A 17,304-nucleotide genomic window follows, 5' to 3' on the forward strand; every position below is an offset into this window, starting at 1 on the left:
CTGGGGGGGGTCTGGAGAGAAGGAGTGAGGGGTCTGGGAGGGGGGGGGTCTGGAGAAAAGGAGGGAGGAGGTGGTCTGGGGAGAAGGAGTGAGGGGTCTGGAGAGAAGGGTGTCTGGAGTGAATGGAGGGGGGGTCTGGTGAGAAGAGAAAATATTAATTATATAATAATAATTACTATTCAATTTGAAGCCATAATTTGTGGGGCTGATGGGGAATGAGGATTTGTGTTAAATGGAAATGTTACTATTTTTATGTCAGGGATGGTGAGAGTCTGTTTGTTACATATGTAGGCTTTTAATTTAATGTTGGGTATGGTGAGGAATAATTTGGCTTAAATCAATAGCATCCCCATTAAATGGGGATGCTATTAATTTAATGGTGGGAGCTGGTGAGGGGTGAAGTAGGTCTATTAATTAGATGGGAATGCTACTAATTTAATGTATGGGCTGATGTGTGGGGTATGTCTGTTTATTAAATGGGAATGTTATTAATTTAATGTCAGAACTGGTTGGGGAGGCTTATTTATTAATTTGATGTTGGGGCTATATGGGGGAAAATAGACATTTACTGTAAATTCTATTAATTAGATTTTGGAGCTGATTGGGTGGAAGGAGGTTCGTTTATAAACAGAAAAAGCTACTGTCTGGTTGTGGGGAGGGAGACCTAGATTCTTCACTCACTGCTCAACTTTCCAGGAGGTCAGTAATAACAATCTCTTTTCCAAACAGGCCCCCAACATTCCAGAATCCGTTTAAGCAGCAACGGAGCATAAGACACCAGCAGACAGAAGACACCGGCGATGCTTAACCGCTGAGAAGCGGCATCTACTCTCATAAAGGTACATAGGGGGAGGGGCACCAAATTCTGTTTCGCCCAGGGCACTAAAATGTCTAGTTACGGTACTGCCGATAGGATCATGTCAGTGATGCAATTTAATCTGATTAAATATTGTGGTTGATAATTATGGCTATTTTCTGCCTCCCAACAGCGAGAGATGCCCACAAACCACCAGTGTTTGTAGATAAACTTCAAAACACAAGTGTGGCTGAAGGATACCCAGTGAGACTGGAGTGCCGTGTCGCTGGGATGCCTCCTCCACAAATATTCTGGAAGAAAGAAAATGATTCGCTGACGTACAACACAGAACGAGTCAGGTTGGTATTGTCACTATGATGATTTGTTGGCATTAATACATGTAATCTCAGGGAAAGACACAGTTTATATACATGTTCTTTTTAAAGGGATATTATATATAGTTTGTAATAAAATATATTTTACATACACAAGGATACACACAATTGTCAGCATTGGCAAACAAGTGTTTTATCATTTACTTTTGCAACGAATGTTACAGCTCCTTCTCACTAATATTAGTGCGTTTATTTTTATATGGCTTATTTTATATTCACTGGATAATAGACTAGAAATAAATCCAACTAGGATATATTTTATTACATGATATTAACCTCTGTTCATTTCAAGCCTGAACATGTTTCTTGTATCAGGGGGTAACTATTATCTTTCTTTTCCCAGCATGCATCAAGATAACTATGGTTACCTCTGCCTACTAAATTAAGGTGCCACCAAAGAGGATGCCGCCTGGTAGACTGTATCAGCAAAAAATGAGGCTGGCATCGTATCCTGTACTGCAAGACTTGATGTTCACAGTAAGTTTTATTTTCTACTTTCTGAGCTAATGATGTTTATTATGTGCAGTTTTGTTCTGGGAACATAAGTGTATCTCAGCACAAAAGTAATAACAGAAAATATGCAGGTATATGGATATACATATTAATTTACTGATCACAGTGCAACATATAACCATGTATTATTATCTGACTGTCATTTCCAAAACATCACCATTGCTGTACTGTAACGCCCCCTGCGGGGAAAACAGGGACAGACGCAACACAAAAGAACCTACCCTGAAAACGATGGTCACCTCCAGTCCGCTTCCAATATCCCAGCTGCGATCCAATCCCAGCAGATCCGCAGCCGCAGTCACCTCCAATCACGTCCCTCTAAGATAGAGACAGAGATTACGGCCGTGCCTACCAGGTAAGGGCTGTCCGAGACCATGGCAAAGAACGAGGACACGGTCAGTCCAAGCTCACTTGCCGCCTCCTCACTTTGTTCTTGCCAAGACGCGGGGGACTACAGGCACTGAAGGCCAAGACTAGTCCGAGGACTAATCCCGCCTCAAGTACCTCACACACCTGCCGGTGAGGGCCTAACCGAAAGGAGGAATCGAGCGTGATACTCACCGGGACACTCCCACTTCCGATCCGGTTCTCCTGCACCTTCCCGACTCCTGCGGATGACAAGAACACACAGCCTCCCTCTACGCTCTCAGTGAGACTAAGATGGCACCCACAAAACTGGACTGACTACAACAGTGACCCGACCCTAACAACGTTCTAATGGTCGGCAACGCAACTAAGTCAAACCACTATGACTAACTAGGTGTGGTGCACTAACGGAACTGCTCACTTACACACTACAGGGAACACCAGCCGGTGTTCACGGACTAAACCGGAGGGCGGTTCCTAACCCCCTCACCCAGGTCGTACCAAGAAGCTGCCTTCTTGCTATGGGGTCACCCACAAACCCTAAGGACCGGTTCTTTAAGCCCGGCTGAGGCTCAGTAGAACAGCACACTAACCCGTGGGCCGACTGCCGCACGGAACAGCCGATCGAACTGAACCGCCCGACTGCCTGTACACGGGTATCTCACACGTGTCCCTACGTCCGGAACCACAGGTCCACCTGCACGGAACCGGCCTTGAGGACCCTTGATCAGAACCACGGCCGTCCCTGGAACTGCCTCAAGGTGTGCTGCACTGCCACCAACTCACTCAGCCACCCCCTCTGGGTACCAGTGTGACCCCGGGGACCTACGGGACAGGAAAACTACGTGTGTTCTCCCCTGACTATGTGTATGCTGGTAACTACACTTGTCCTCACAGCACGGGTTAACACAGGAAACCACAGGAACAAGAGCCTACCTTTAATGGGGGCCTGACGTCTTGCCCCTGGACACAATTACATAGCACACCCAAAATACTGTAATTCAACAATACCCGCCGCACAGACAGAATACAATATACAGTACTTTGTAAGCTACTTACCAGAGCACACCGCTGTTAGCCAACCAGCCGGTTGCTACAGCACCACAGGAGCCTCCGTTCTACTGTACCTCCTAACCACGTGTGCTCACCTCACACAGGACCGCGCCTACACTCACGAGGCTCCCACGCCTCTACCTCATCACCACCAGGGCCGTCTGCCCTTCACACCATGGGCCTCTGCCCAGCTACAAACAGAGCCTTGCGCTCTGATTAATGGGCCTCAGCCCCCTCTCTACCTCAGGGCTCTGAGCCCACTAACTCGGGCCTTGTGCCCTGCTACCTAGGGGTCCTAGCCCCTGCCTACCGAGGCCTGTGGCCTCCCTAGCTATCTACTAGGGCCTTGTGCCCTTTATAGCCTATGGGCTACCAGCCCCTAACCAGGCCCTGTGGCCTTCCTATGGCCTCTAAGCCACTAACTACCTAAGGGCCTTGTGCCCTTGTACACCTGGGGCCCTCACGCCCCCTGCCTAGCTAACAGGGGCTTGTCCCCGTTATCAAAATGGCCTACTGGCCCACTAACTTTATCGGGGCCTAGTGCCCAAGTCCCTGGGCCTTGTGCCCCTGATACTCTGTGCCAACGGGCCTTGTGCCCGACCGTGGCCTCGGGCCTAGTGCCCGAATTAACGCTGAGTCACTTACCTGCTCTGCGCAGGAATCTCAGCTTGCCACGCCGTCTTCTTCCTCTTTCTCCGGATCTTCCAGACCCTCCAGCCGGCGGCGCCTCTTCTCCGGTTCGGCGCTGTTGAGGGCTGCTTGGCGGGGGCGCTCTCAGCCCTTACAAGGGCTCCCCGCCGACGATCTCCGCCGCTTCTGGCCTTCTTCTGCTCCGGACGTCCCACGACGTCCTTCTCCCTCTGCCGCCGACTCTCTTCTGTCAAAATGGCGCCACCCGGCGACTTATATAGTCGCCGGCGTGACGTCATTAGCCGGCGCGAGCGCTGATTGGCTCGCGTCGGCGCCAATCTTTTGAATGGCCGGGCGCGAGACGCGATTGGCTTGCGCATCCGGCCGCTGATTGGCCAGTGGGGAAAGATGAGCCCTGATTGGCTCATCCTTCCCCCGCGCACAAGACCTGCAAGGAAGAAGCCATACTCACCGCCGCTGGATCGCTGGACGGGTGAGTAACCTTCTTTCTTCACCCGCTTGCAGGGCTCAGCTACCAGGGGACTCTTCACCCCCTTCACGGGCACCAGGCACGTCTTCTGTCCCTCCAGGGACACAGCGATGGCGGGTACCTTCGCCCGCTTCTCGGGCACCATCTCCACAGTACAGCAATCAAAATCAATTCCAAAACTTGCAATCAGTCCTACCAAATGTATTTGAAGACCTGTGTAACACAAAATAAAACACATCTGAAAGGGGAACCATCAATGTACTGCACTTGTATGTTAATGCCCCCGATCTGCCTCTCTAAGCACAACAGGCTGCAAGTGTAAGATATGGGCACATCTAGATAGTCTCCTGTGTTAAAGGCAGCCCTCATGTCCCCTCACTGTCAGCAGTTATATGCTATATAACTTAGGACCAACCGATCAGTATATTGTGAGAATCTCTAACAGTTCATGTAATAATAATCTGTAACAAGTCGTGTGCTGTAGACTCCCAGCTTTAAAAAACACTATGAACCTCCCCTTGAGGTGTTCATACCCCTTGATAAGTTATTTAAGTTTGTGTAATTACTTTTTGGACTTAAAATGAAGCACTGCCTAGTATTGCTTATGTGATATGTGTGTATCGACTACTTGTTATAGCACTATTTAATAAACAGATGGGTGGATGTATAGATGGACTATACCTGTGCGCAGTCTGAGTGTGAATAGATGTGTTTGTTGACTTGTGAAATTGGCCATACAGTGACTATAAAAAATATTCACCCCATTCAGATTTTTTCACATATTTTTTTCTTACATGATAGAATCAAAATTGATGTATTCTGGAATTCATACCACTGATCATTACAAAATCATCTTTAACGTTACATCTAAAAACAAAAACCTAAACCTTCCCCAGCTCTGGGCACAATGCTTCACATAGTGTTTGGGGATGATGCACACTTTTAGGTTTTCACCAAACTTAGTTTCTAGGTCAAAAAGCTCACTCTTGGAGGTATATTTACTAAACTGCGGGTTTGAAAAAGTAGAGATGTCGCCTATAGCAACCAATCAGATTCTAGCTGTCATTTTGCAGAATGTACTAAATAAATGATAGCTAGAATCTGATTGGTTGCTATAGGCAACATCTCCACTTTTTCAAACCTGCAGTTTAGTAAATCTATCCCTTGATCTCATGAGACCATACAATCTTCCATAAAGCGGTTTTGTAAAGTGCTTGTACTATTGTTGTCTCACGTACAACCTCTCCAGTCTTTGTTATAGAATTCTGTCACCATCTGTAATATAAATGTCTAGTGGCGTGTGTTAGTCTGTCTGTGTGTGTGTGAAAAAAATAAAACCAAGCTGCAGCGCCACCTGCTGGGCGGAGTTATACACTGACCTACTAAATTCTTAGTGTGTGTGGGGAAAAAAATTCAGAAAGGGCTGAAATTTGGTATACTAAGATGTTTTTAATTTGTTAATTTAATTTGTTAATTGTTAAAAGTGTTTATAAAGATTTTAAAAATATATATATATATTTCTTGAAGGAGAAGTGACAGTTGGGAGTGGTTGGTGGTTGCCGGGGGTGACAGTGGGGAGTGGTTGGTGGTTGCCGGGGGTGACAGAGTGAGAGGAGTGTGATACTCAGGACCGCTGAGAGAGATCCCTGTGTCTGGATAGACATCTGGATAGATGTGGCAATGAAAATGAAGGATGAGGTGATGGAGAAGAATGATGAGGTGGTGACATGTGGACAAAACCACGTTAAAAAAGGGCGCTTATGTCGGGAAGTAATGCTCTTTCCCTGAGGAGGCCTGGGCTATGGCCCAAATGCATGACAAGAACCTTTTTAACACCTTAAGTAGATTGATTTGACTAGAATGCATGAGTATCATGCACGGGTTAACTTGTACACTATATTCTTTCTATTTCTTTGAGGGGCTTGACAGTGCTCTAGTGGATATTAAAAGTCTTTGAAATCTTCCTATATCCTTCCCCTGTTTGGTGCTGTTCAATAACCTTTTCCTTTTCCCCTGATTACCTCCTCCCACGCGTGTATCCAAGACTTCGCCCGCGCTGCCCCCCTCTACTGGAACAAGCTCCCCCCTTCCATCAGAACTTCCCCTAATCTGTCCAGTTTCAAACGGGCTTTAAAAACCCACCTTTTTCTTGAAGCCTTCCAGTCTCCCACTTAACTTCTTACCTTATCTTCTACCTCTCCCCCTTCATTCCCCTTCCCTTAGTCTGCCTTTGTTCCTCCTTCTCTCCCCTTTGTCTCTCTATCTGTCTACCCCACCCCTTAGATTGTACGCTCCCTTGAGCAGGGCCATCTCTTCTCCTGTTTCCACCACTTCTAACTCTGCTCTCCAGCTACCTAGCCCTCCTCCAGTTCCCTCCACCTCCCTCCCCTCTCACTCCCTCCTCTCCCCTCTGGGGGTCTCCCTGGCATCCGCGCCCTGCCTCTTGGGCTCCGTTGTATGCGTATCTTCCCTCTCCCCTCCCCCGCCCTCTCCAGCTGTGCTTTGAGCTTACTGAAAGGGGAACCATCAATGTACTGCACTTGTATGTTAATGCCCCCGATCTGCCTCTCTAAGCACAACAGGCTGCAAGTGTAAGATATGGGCACATCTAGATAGTCTCCTGCGTTAAAGGCAGCCCTCATGTCCCCTCACTGTCAGCAGTTATATGCTATATAACTTAGGACCAACCGATCAGTATATTGTGAGAATCTCTAACAGTTCATGTAATAATAATCTGTAACAAGTCGTGTGCTGTAGACTCCCAGCTTTAAAAAACACTATGAACCTCCCCTTGAGGTGTTCATACCCCTTGATAAGTTATTTGTGTTACTGTGTTTATTGTTTATGTACTGTGCTGTCTCACCTCGTATTGTAATCGTTTGTCCCTGTACGGCACTACGGACACCTAGTGGCGCCCTATAAATAAAAATTTATAATAATAGTAATGCACTGTACTATGACAGTAGGTTCATCCACACAAACACAGCACAGAATGAAATTTAAACTGTGCAAAAGCAGATTTGCACTTTCTTAAGGATAGTTTTAATTAAGGCTGCAGATAAGTGCTGCATTATTTGAGAATTTTGAGCTGAAGTGAAAATAAAACACATGCAATATGTGTGCAATTACCACAATAAACAGTGTCTTATGTGTGTTACATGTTGAGAACACAATCATTTACCATATCACAACTCCTGCCTTGCTTTGTTAAAGTGAAGCCTTAAGCTGAGGGCAATTAAAATATTGTGTTATAGTTGACAACACGAGCCCTTAAGAGTTAAATAATTATCACTGCCAGCCAATCGTAGTTAAAAGGGGGAGGGGCTAGTGAAGGGATAAATCACACTGGGGGAGTGGGCTGGCCCTCTCTTGGTTCCTGGTCTGCGGATAGGAAGCATCTCCAGAGATAGCTAAGGATTGTGTTTTAATAAATTATTTTCTATCTTATATTTCAAATCTTTAATCTTTATCTTTAATTTCCTGTACCTTCTTGCCTTTATTTGGTTAATTTACCTCACTTTTCCTGTCAGTAATTACTTCAGTGTCCATCCTGCAAGTGCCCGTCCTGTCATCAGCTCCCACCATCCGCCCCCCCCCCCCCTCTCACCTTGTTTTTGTCCAGAGTCACCGTCCCATAGTATATATCCCCCCTTTTCTTTATTAATATTACTGTCCCAGTCATGTCCCGTCCCCGCCGTCAGGTGCCCCCCCCAGCCCGGTACCTAGATAGCGGTGAAGCCGTGACCGCTGTTGTGGCGGTAGCCCCCCCCCCTTCACAGAGTCCGGTGGCCATTTCAGAATCCCCTACTAGTGAGTCTGCGGGCGGCCGAGGGGAGCCTCATGCCGCCGCAGACGATATGCTCACAAGTCCAGCATCTGCTCCGGAGCTCAGCAGAGACTCCGGTCAGCAGGTGCTGTATAGAAGTGCCAGAGGGAGAAGGGCACATGCACCGGAGAGGGCTGTGCGCCCATCGGCAGTTGGCTTGGGTAGGCAGAGAGGGAGAAGGGGGAGGAGGGGTAGAACCTCCTCTCCTTCAAGCACTAGAAATAGACACAATCCCCTAGTACAAAACAAACCTGTGGCAAGTGACAGGTATGCAGAAGTCAGTGGGCACATGGTTGCTCCAGCAAATGTTAATAGACATCTTAACACTAGTGTTTTTAGCCCTGGAACTCCCCCTGCTGGTAATTTTAATAATGACAGCTTGGTAAACATAAACTTAACCCCTTCAACAAATCCAGCAGGTCATTATTATACAGCTGGCCAACACCATCATGCCCCTTTAAGACTACCACCTCTCATGCCCGAGGGGTGGTCAAGAGGTAGAGGATGCCCACATATAATTGATAATACTTCTGCGGCATTGGGTGCTCCCCGTAGGTATGAGTTACAATCGCCCCTGCTATTCTCACAAGATGAAATGATGTGGAGTCAACCATCACAACCTACCCAGGGATCGTGACAGGGACGTCATCCTTCATCGGATGATGTCTCATTCAGACCCTCTGGTACAGACAATACATGGTCTCGCCGTGATTACGTGGCAATGCCAGTAATAAATATGCCATACCCACCGTTACCCAATCAGAACAGATTCCCACACCCAACAATGCAGAATATAGAAAATGTTAATACCCCCGCAGCATGGTCCCAGCCCTTTCCACCTCCTGCTTTGCAAAGCAACCTTAATACAGACTCGCAGTGGTCAGCCCCCTATCCTCCACAAGATAGGAGACTGCCCCATGATTATTTTAACACAGCTTCACAGGTTCAAAGCCCATTCTCCCAACAGGTTTTTGGCCAGAGTAATATTGTTTTGGGAGCTGATAATATAGGTCCTCAGCCACCAACCCCGGGTTTTAGAATAAATACGGGTATCAATATAACTACACCCGCCTATAGTGTAGGACAAGTAGGGGTTGGTAGATCTGATCCAGTACCGTTGGCTAACATATCCTCTCACCCAGTAACACAGGAACGTCAAGGAGCTGTATCGAGTGTTGCAGAAGCAACCGGGTCCTCGTCACAAGGAGCACCGATAGGAGAAAGAACGCTTCAAGCAAATAGGACAACTGACAATGCGCCCCAAGACCAGGGATCTCGGGAACTGCAGTCGGTGAGAATAATTTTTTAATTATGCACCAGTCACGAACACAGACACATAGTCCCCCTATGTTATCTACTGATGACGATTCGTCGGATGACGAACAAGGCTCGCGCAAGCTCCTTAGATTGTTGAAAAATCACTTGAGTCACCCAGCTAAGATAGCGTCTGCGACAATGGCTCCACGAGCTGCGTTAGGTGGCCCCATGGTACGCTGTGACAATACAGCGCTGTTAACAGGTGTGAGGCCATGTATGAAAGATCGAATTAGAAAAGGTGTGTTTGTAGATATGTTTTCACTGACAAAGAAAAGTAAGAAAGAGTTGGCCACGGCTTGTGCTAAAGGGGGTATCGGTGAAGAAGCGTTTCGCTCCTTTAATAATTGGGTTTCAGGATACTGTGTTTTTGCGGCATGCTATTTAGATACCAGACCGGCAGCCCTAATTGACGTATGGCGTTATCTTCACTTGATAACTGAAATGGCAAATAAAGATGGGCATAATGCATGGAGGAGATATGATGAGAGCTTTAGGGAGAAGGCTGAAGGGCTAGATCGTATCCCATTTGAATGTAAAGATATGGAAACTTGGTCGGAACTTATGCGCCCTTCGGGTGGGGGTCAATTTGGAAATGATAGGTTTCCAGGAACTGGGGGGTATAGTGCCCCCCGTAGGAAGCAGAATAGATGTTTTGCTTTCAACAATTCCACCTGCGGCAGAGGAGAATCATGCCCATTCAGCAAAGTATTGTACAAGGAATACAGCGACCCGTGGAAGGGGTCGGGGCATGTCAGGAGCTGCTGCACAAGGCTCCTTCACCAGTTAATTTGGATTGTCTATATAGATGGTTGGGTTTCTATCCAGACACCCTGCATGCCAAATTTCTCCACAATGGTTTTACTGATGGTTTTAGGTTGCCTATTGTTGGACTGGTGCGGTCTAGTGATGGTCGGAATTTAAATCAGCGTCTCTTCTTTCCAAAGTATTGTGGGATAAAGTTAATAAGGAAGTCACCCTGGGACGTATGTTAGGCCCATTTAACTTACCTCCTTTTGCGGATTTAATATTGTCCGCTGTTGGTGTTGTGCCAAAGAAAACGGCAGGTAAATACCGTTTAATCCAACACCTGTCTCATCCCCCGGGTTTTTCAGTGAACGATGCCATTGACGAGAGACACAGTTCAGTGAGCTATCAGTCTTTCGAAGAGGCATTAAAGCTTGTTAGATCATTTGGGAAAGGTGCGCTGTTAGTTAAAATAGACATAGAATCAGCATTTAGATTGCTTCCCCTTCACCCAGAATCTTTCAGATTCATGGGTTTTAAATTGCAAGATGGCTACTATATTGATCGCTGTCTTCCAATGGGATGTTCGGTATCTTGCGCATATTTCGAATATTTTAGTTCTTTCCTGCATTGGTGTATACAAGCAGGAACAGGCCACGTTGGCCTGGCTCATTATTTAGACGATTTTTTATTCATTGGCCCAGCCGCATCGTCAGTTTGCGCAGACGTATTGTTTTCGGCAAAATCTCTTTTTACCGTTATGGGAGTACCAATAGCCCATGACAAAACTGAAGGCCCTATTGATTGTTTGTCTTTCTTGGGTATTGAAATCGATACCACAGCAGGATGTTGTCGTCTACCCAAAGAAAAGATTGATAAGTTAGTTTTCGTTATCTCAGAAGTTTTAAGTTCAGACACAAGTCCTTTGAAGGGGATACAATCATTGTTAGGATTATTGAACTTTGCTCGAGTCATTCCAATGGGAAAGATTTTCTGCAGAAAGTTGCAATTAGCTACAGCGGGTTTAACGAAGCCTCATGCTCGGCTTCGTTTAGCCATGGACATCCGATATGACCTTCGGATCTGGTCCACATTCTTAAAAGATTTTAATGGAGTGCGGATTTGGCAGTCTCCTATTGTAGCTAGTTTAGAATTAGAGCTCCATACAGATGCCTCCGGAGCTTATGGCTTCGGAGCCTTTTTTAAAGGGGAATGGTGTGCTTCCTCTTGGCCTATGGAATGGAGACAAAACGGTTTAGTTAAAAATCTATTGGTATTGGAATTATTTCCAATAGTATTGTCCCTTGAATTGTGGTCCAGTAGTTTGTCGGGCCAAAATGTAATTTTTTTGGTGTGACAATTTAGGTGTAGTCCAGGCCATTAATCAACAAAAGTCAACTTCGTTACCTGCGGTCAATCTTTTGCGCAGACTGGTACTTTTGTGCTTAAAGTTTGATATTTCTTTCCGGGCTAAACATGTCCCAGGAATAGAGAATCAGGTAGCCGACTCTTTATCTCGTTTTCAGTGGAGTCTATTTAGAACACTTGTCCCACACGCTAATTTAATTGGAACTCCTTGTCCTCTTTCCGCTTGGCAGATGGTCGAGTCGGTATAAAGGACCTGGCAGAAGCTTCATTGGCCCCTTCTACTAGACGATCTTATCGTGCTTCATGACAACAATGGCAATTATTTCTGAACACATGCCCGGGTGCTTTTCCCTCAGGTCAGAATGAACCCATCTTAGAATTCATGTGGAACAGATATTTACAGGGTTATACTAAATCTAATATGGCGTTTACACTTGCTGGCATTTCATTTATGGCACGCCTGCATGGGTTTCCAGACCCAACAAAAGGATTCATGATTTCTAAAGCGTTGAAAGGTTGGGTGAGGGAACGACCAGTAGAGGCTGACTCTAGGTGTCCCATTTCCATTGAAGTATTGAAACAATTGGTAGGGGCACTTTCATCAGTTGCTTCAAATCCATATGAAGCATTGTTATTTAGTACAGCTTTTTGTATGGCCTTCCATGGGGCTTTTAGAATAAGCAAACTAGTGGCACGATCTAACACCGATATTGGAAATGCTTTATTGGCTAAGCACACACATATTAATTCTACACATGTTTCTTGTAAGTTGACCCAATCAAAAACCAATCAGTTTAAGCCTGGACAGTGGTTCAACATATGTACACACGAAGATTCAAACATTTGTCCGGTGATATTGTGTTCAAAATTTTCTCTGATTCGTCCTAAAGGAGGGGATATGTGGCTACTGCATGCAGATAGATCACCGCTTTCTAAATTTCAGTTTAATGCCCTATTTAAACATTCATTAAGCTATATCGGATTAGATCCGTCCTTGTATGGTACCCATTCATTTAGAATCGGGGTGGCTACAGCTGCAGCTGAGAAAGGTGCTTCCCCTGCGGACATTCAGGCTATTGGCCGTTGGAAATCCAAGGCCTATAAAACTTATATTCGCCCGCAATCCTAGTTTAATGGGCTTTTGCCTCGCCAACTCGTTAACCCATGGCTATGCTGCTTGTCGCTTTTAACGAGGACATGAGGGGATTTTTTTCCCCGTTTCTCCTGGATAAAGGCCTGATTGGCTATTGGCCTCCGGGGTGTCTCGGTTTTTTTGTCCTACATATGGGCTAACTTCCCCTACCCTCCCTCCCACATTCACGTGTCACGATTAGATTGATTATTAGCAGCCTGTGCGGCTGAGTTAGTATTTACAAGTTAAAGCATCACATTATTTCTGTGGCTGCTTGGTCGTTATTGCAATAAACAATGATATTAGTTCATTTTGATAAAGCTGTTCGATCGGTAAGGATTTCGCTTGGTTATATATCCAATGACATTAGTCGGATTAGTAAAGCGATCTTAGATTTAGGATGGACATGCTTGGTTTTGTATATTTAACGATGTGACAGACCCGGGCCTTATATTGAGAATATCCTGCCAACCCGGTCTGTCCTCAGTGGGCCAACTGAACAACCATGGCCCACTCTGTTATTAAATGCCGCCCGGTGGCCAGATCTGTTATTGCTGTGGTGTCCAGAGAGGGAGGGGAGAGGCAGCTCACAGGAAGTGTGAATCAGCTGTGGACCCTGTGACATCAAAAAGTAGTGGAACGGGTTAAAAAGAGGAGGGTCAGGACCTTATCTAAAATCAGGAGGGGGTCTCTCCCTGTTTGCTAACTATTGTTCTAGCAAGTCTGCAACACAGTCCGAATGGCACCATCACCGCAGGGGGGAGACCACTGATGTCATGCACTATTTCCACCCCTGTTACCACCCAAACTCTCCACACCACCAATCAGAAGAGGACAATAAGTGGGGGGTTGTGGAAGGGACAAAAGGGAGTTGTTGGAGAATCTTGTGACAGTGAGGACTTGGACTGTTGGAGAGTAACCATATTCTCGCAGGGCCTTAAAGGAATGCTTAAGGCAGGAGCTTCTTGACAGAGATCGGACAGTGTACCTCTAGGACTGATTCTGTTACCACTCCATCGGGAGACACTCGCAGATTCTGGGGAATTGGTGAGCCTACATCGGTAGGGAGACTATACCCAGGGTCCCACCAAGCTGGTGGAGAGTTGGCCGAGCGGCTGGGATCAGAAAGATACACAGACCCACCTTAAGGATCAGAAACCGTGGCCCACTTGGATTGTCAGCTGTGGATTTTATTATCAGGAGTTTGGGCCTGCTAGGACTCTGTGCTTGGAGGTAACCTGCTGGGGACTTTGTTGGGGAGTTTTTACTTGCACTGGTGATTTTCTGACACTTGATATATTTGGTGGGGGCACAAGTTTCTCCTTGGGGAGCACTGTTGTATTTTACTAAGTGTGTACACTTTGTTTAATAAAAGGGATTATTATTTCTTTCCTGTCTCCTTACCTGTGTGACCTGTGAACCTAGAGGACAGGGTATCTAGTGAGCTTTGGTTCTAACCCCGGTGTCCTCACAAACGAACTTTCATATAAGTATTGGATCTGCTGTTGTATGCAGAGATCAGTCCCCTTTAACATATTAGATATTTATATTTCCCACATGGGCATAGTAGCATAAGGTTCTTTGGTAAAGCTGTCCGGTCGTTAATGATTTTACTTGGAGTGACATTTCCAGGAATACTAGTAAGCCGATTTTAGATTAAGACGGACACGCTTGGTTACACGAATTAAAGAACTTATATAGAGAATTGATCTACTGCTGTGTGTAGGGGTCAGCCCCTTCATTTAACTTACTAAATACTTACATTGCTCTAATTGAAATAGTTATTAAATGGTTCTAATAAGTGAAACATGTTTCTTTGGTTATAGGTGCTGTGAACAGGAAGACAACCATATGGGTTTTAGGCCACTCATATGTTTTTTGGGCAGAAAAACACAATTTGGCCTATGATTGGGCATTATTTTCCAGCCCAGTAGATATAAAATGGGTGGGAAAAAGGGGCCTTAGATGGCTTTCGATTAAAACCCTACTTGAAGAAGAAATTAATAGTCACGGTTCCCCTGATATTGTAGGTGTGCATGCTGGAGGTAACGATTTAGGGCAAGCTAAATCACTGGAATTAATTATAAACATGAGGGAAGATTTTAAAGCTATGCATGCGAAGTGGCCAGAGATTAAATGGTTTTGGTCACATATTATTCCACGTATCAACTGGAGAGTTACAATTGCTGCTCCCAAAATGCAGTCCATACTAAGAAAGACCAACAAAGCTGCAAAGTAGTCCTTGCTTTGGGGGGTACAGTAGTTCCACACCCATGGATATCCGTAAGGGATACTCAATTTTTTCACCCTGATGGGGTCCACTTAAATAATCAAGGTTTAGAATTGTTTATATTGCAGATTTATGGGCAGTTAGTTTCAGTGGTCAGGGGTTCATATGGCGGGCTGATAACCCGTTAAAGGGTTTCAGCGGTGGGTAGGAGAGCGGTGCAGTTAGTGACTAATCGAAGGTGCTACCGTTTAATGGCCGCACGTTGCTGAACCTTTCGCATATACTGTGTCCGTGTGGTTATTTTAGTTAAGTATAGTTAAGAATTTAACAATAAAGGTTATAAGTTGTGTCAAGGTATTAACACTGAGCATTTTATACTACATCTATCATACAAATAGTTGCATATTTTTTTTTTTTACAAGATCACATTGGACAGTTTCTCAGACGTCACAAAATGATATAAAACACTGCAAGTCCATTCTCTTTGTGCATGTAGAATGATATGAGCTCTACACCTACTGTACAACTACCTTCGTCTTTCTGCTTCTTCACAGCTCAGTGGCAACAATCACACACTCCCAAGACAAGGAAAGTACGGCTTTCCACTAGTCGCTATGCAGCACTTTCTGACCAAGGGCTGGACATCAAAGCAGCTTTCTTACCAGAAGCAAACCCAGTGCACCTGCAGCCGGCACTGGTAGAGAGCGACGACCTGTAGATTGGATACGTGGGAACTTTTATGTAGAAGCCATAAGAGGAAGTGACCGGGAGCCAAAGCTGTCACCTGACAGCAGTTTCTCATCATGTAACAAGTCAGACACGCCTTCAGCTAACCTGATAGACACATGTTAAACTGCACATTAAATATATATGTAAGTAAGCCGTCTAGAACATAGAATAGCAGGAATAAATATTTTGTTTTTTATGGCACATAAGTATCACTCACTTTTCTGATCTCTTTTTTATTCTGCTTGTTTATGGATTCAAGTTTGCCTAAGAAAACAAGATTTCCTTGAATCACTAGTGCCTTCAAAGTGTTATAGGACGATAGTGTGCCTCAAACAACCAAATCATGTTTTTACATTTGTCCATTGAATAAGGATGACAAGGGGAAATGTTATAATGCTTCAGGAGTTTGAAAAAAAAAAAAATGGCTTGCTTTTTTGTGTGTTATTGTAACTGCTATCTGTTACGTAACATTGGACATCAGCAGAAACAAATTCAGAATATGTGAGGATTTGAGAAGATGAGACAAGCACTGATGTCAGAGGACGTCGCTGGCTATGGACTTAGAGCTCTTTATGAAGAGCAGAAGATAACGTCTGATTTCCTCTACGCTTGTTTGTGTGCGCACTCTCATTTGTTTGCTTCAAATATTTACAGTACACTGAGACATTTTAATGGCTGGGGATAGCTGATATAATGTATGATTCTTGCTATTTACTCAACATTTTTTTTACTAAGCTTAATATCAATTAACTGAGAAGACTGCAGAAAATGTAACAGAGTCCAATAAATAAAGCTTGTTAAAAGGTGGGAAAGTAGAACGTTCAAAGACTCCGGACATTAATTTATTTTTGGGATTCTTGCGGGTGGCCTGCTACAGTTTCAAACAAATAAAAAGATATGCAGACATGAAAGCTAGTGCTCTGTAGGGGAATAAAGTCTGATAAATTGTAGGCCCTATATTTTAGAAGGATGAAAACCAGAATTAAATAAATAGACAAACCTGTATAGAACAAGATGGTTGTACATGAGTTCTGAGTATCTGTATGGAATGTTTATAGTGAGAGAAGGAGTGACGCTCAGCAGTGACTGAGTTATTGTCCAGGATGAAGACAATGAAAAAATATAAATGTACATATGCTATTTTCCTGACCTGTTTACATGAACAGGAGCTGGTAACATTTTACCAGTGGTGCAATTTACTTGACCCAGACACCATATGTAGAAGCTTTTTTTAACATATAAAATAGCTATTGTCTAAACTAGGATGTTTTAATGAGACCTCATGCTCTATGTACAATTGTACAAAGGAGTCAAACACAATTGTATTTTTGCTGTAAAAACAGGACCACTACTTTCCCAATGGAGTCTGAAACACTGAACCAGACTTACTCACTGTAGTGGCCATGTCGCCATCCCTATGGATTCCTATGTGGCCTAAAGCATTTTCCAATTATGAAAGCAAGCTCTCATAGAGAACACAGCGAGGGCACACTGTGAGCACTCACCTTAGAATTTACAGTTATTTAAAACTAATAAAAGAATCAGCACATAAATAAACTGTCAGCTACCTCTCAGTATTGACACAGCACTGCCAGATTATGTACCACTACTATGTCTGCCGCTTGGGGTACATTTCTCCAGGTTAACAGGTGTGCTGATTTTAGAACATATATACTAAACACACGTTACATTTAATGCCATCATGCTTTCAGTAA

General features: G+C 44.8%; 1 long non-coding RNA gene across 1 annotated transcript; it reads left to right on the plus strand.

Annotated features, from left to right (window-relative positions):
* Window positions 1–1,015: 1,015 nt before the first annotated feature.
* LOC142140452 (uncharacterized) lies at window positions 1,016–16,415 on the plus strand. Its single transcript, XR_012688490.1, has 3 exons — window positions 1,016–1,155; window positions 1,535–1,668; window positions 15,415–16,415. It is a non-coding gene; the product is annotated as an uncharacterized LOC142140452 (long non-coding RNA).
* Window positions 16,416–17,304: the final 889 nt, after the last annotated feature.

Source organism: Mixophyes fleayi, chromosome 1 (assembly GCF_038048845.1).
Source record: "Mixophyes fleayi isolate aMixFle1 chromosome 1, aMixFle1.hap1, whole genome shotgun sequence".
NCBI lineage: Eukaryota > Metazoa > Chordata > Amphibia > Anura > Limnodynastidae > Mixophyes > Mixophyes fleayi.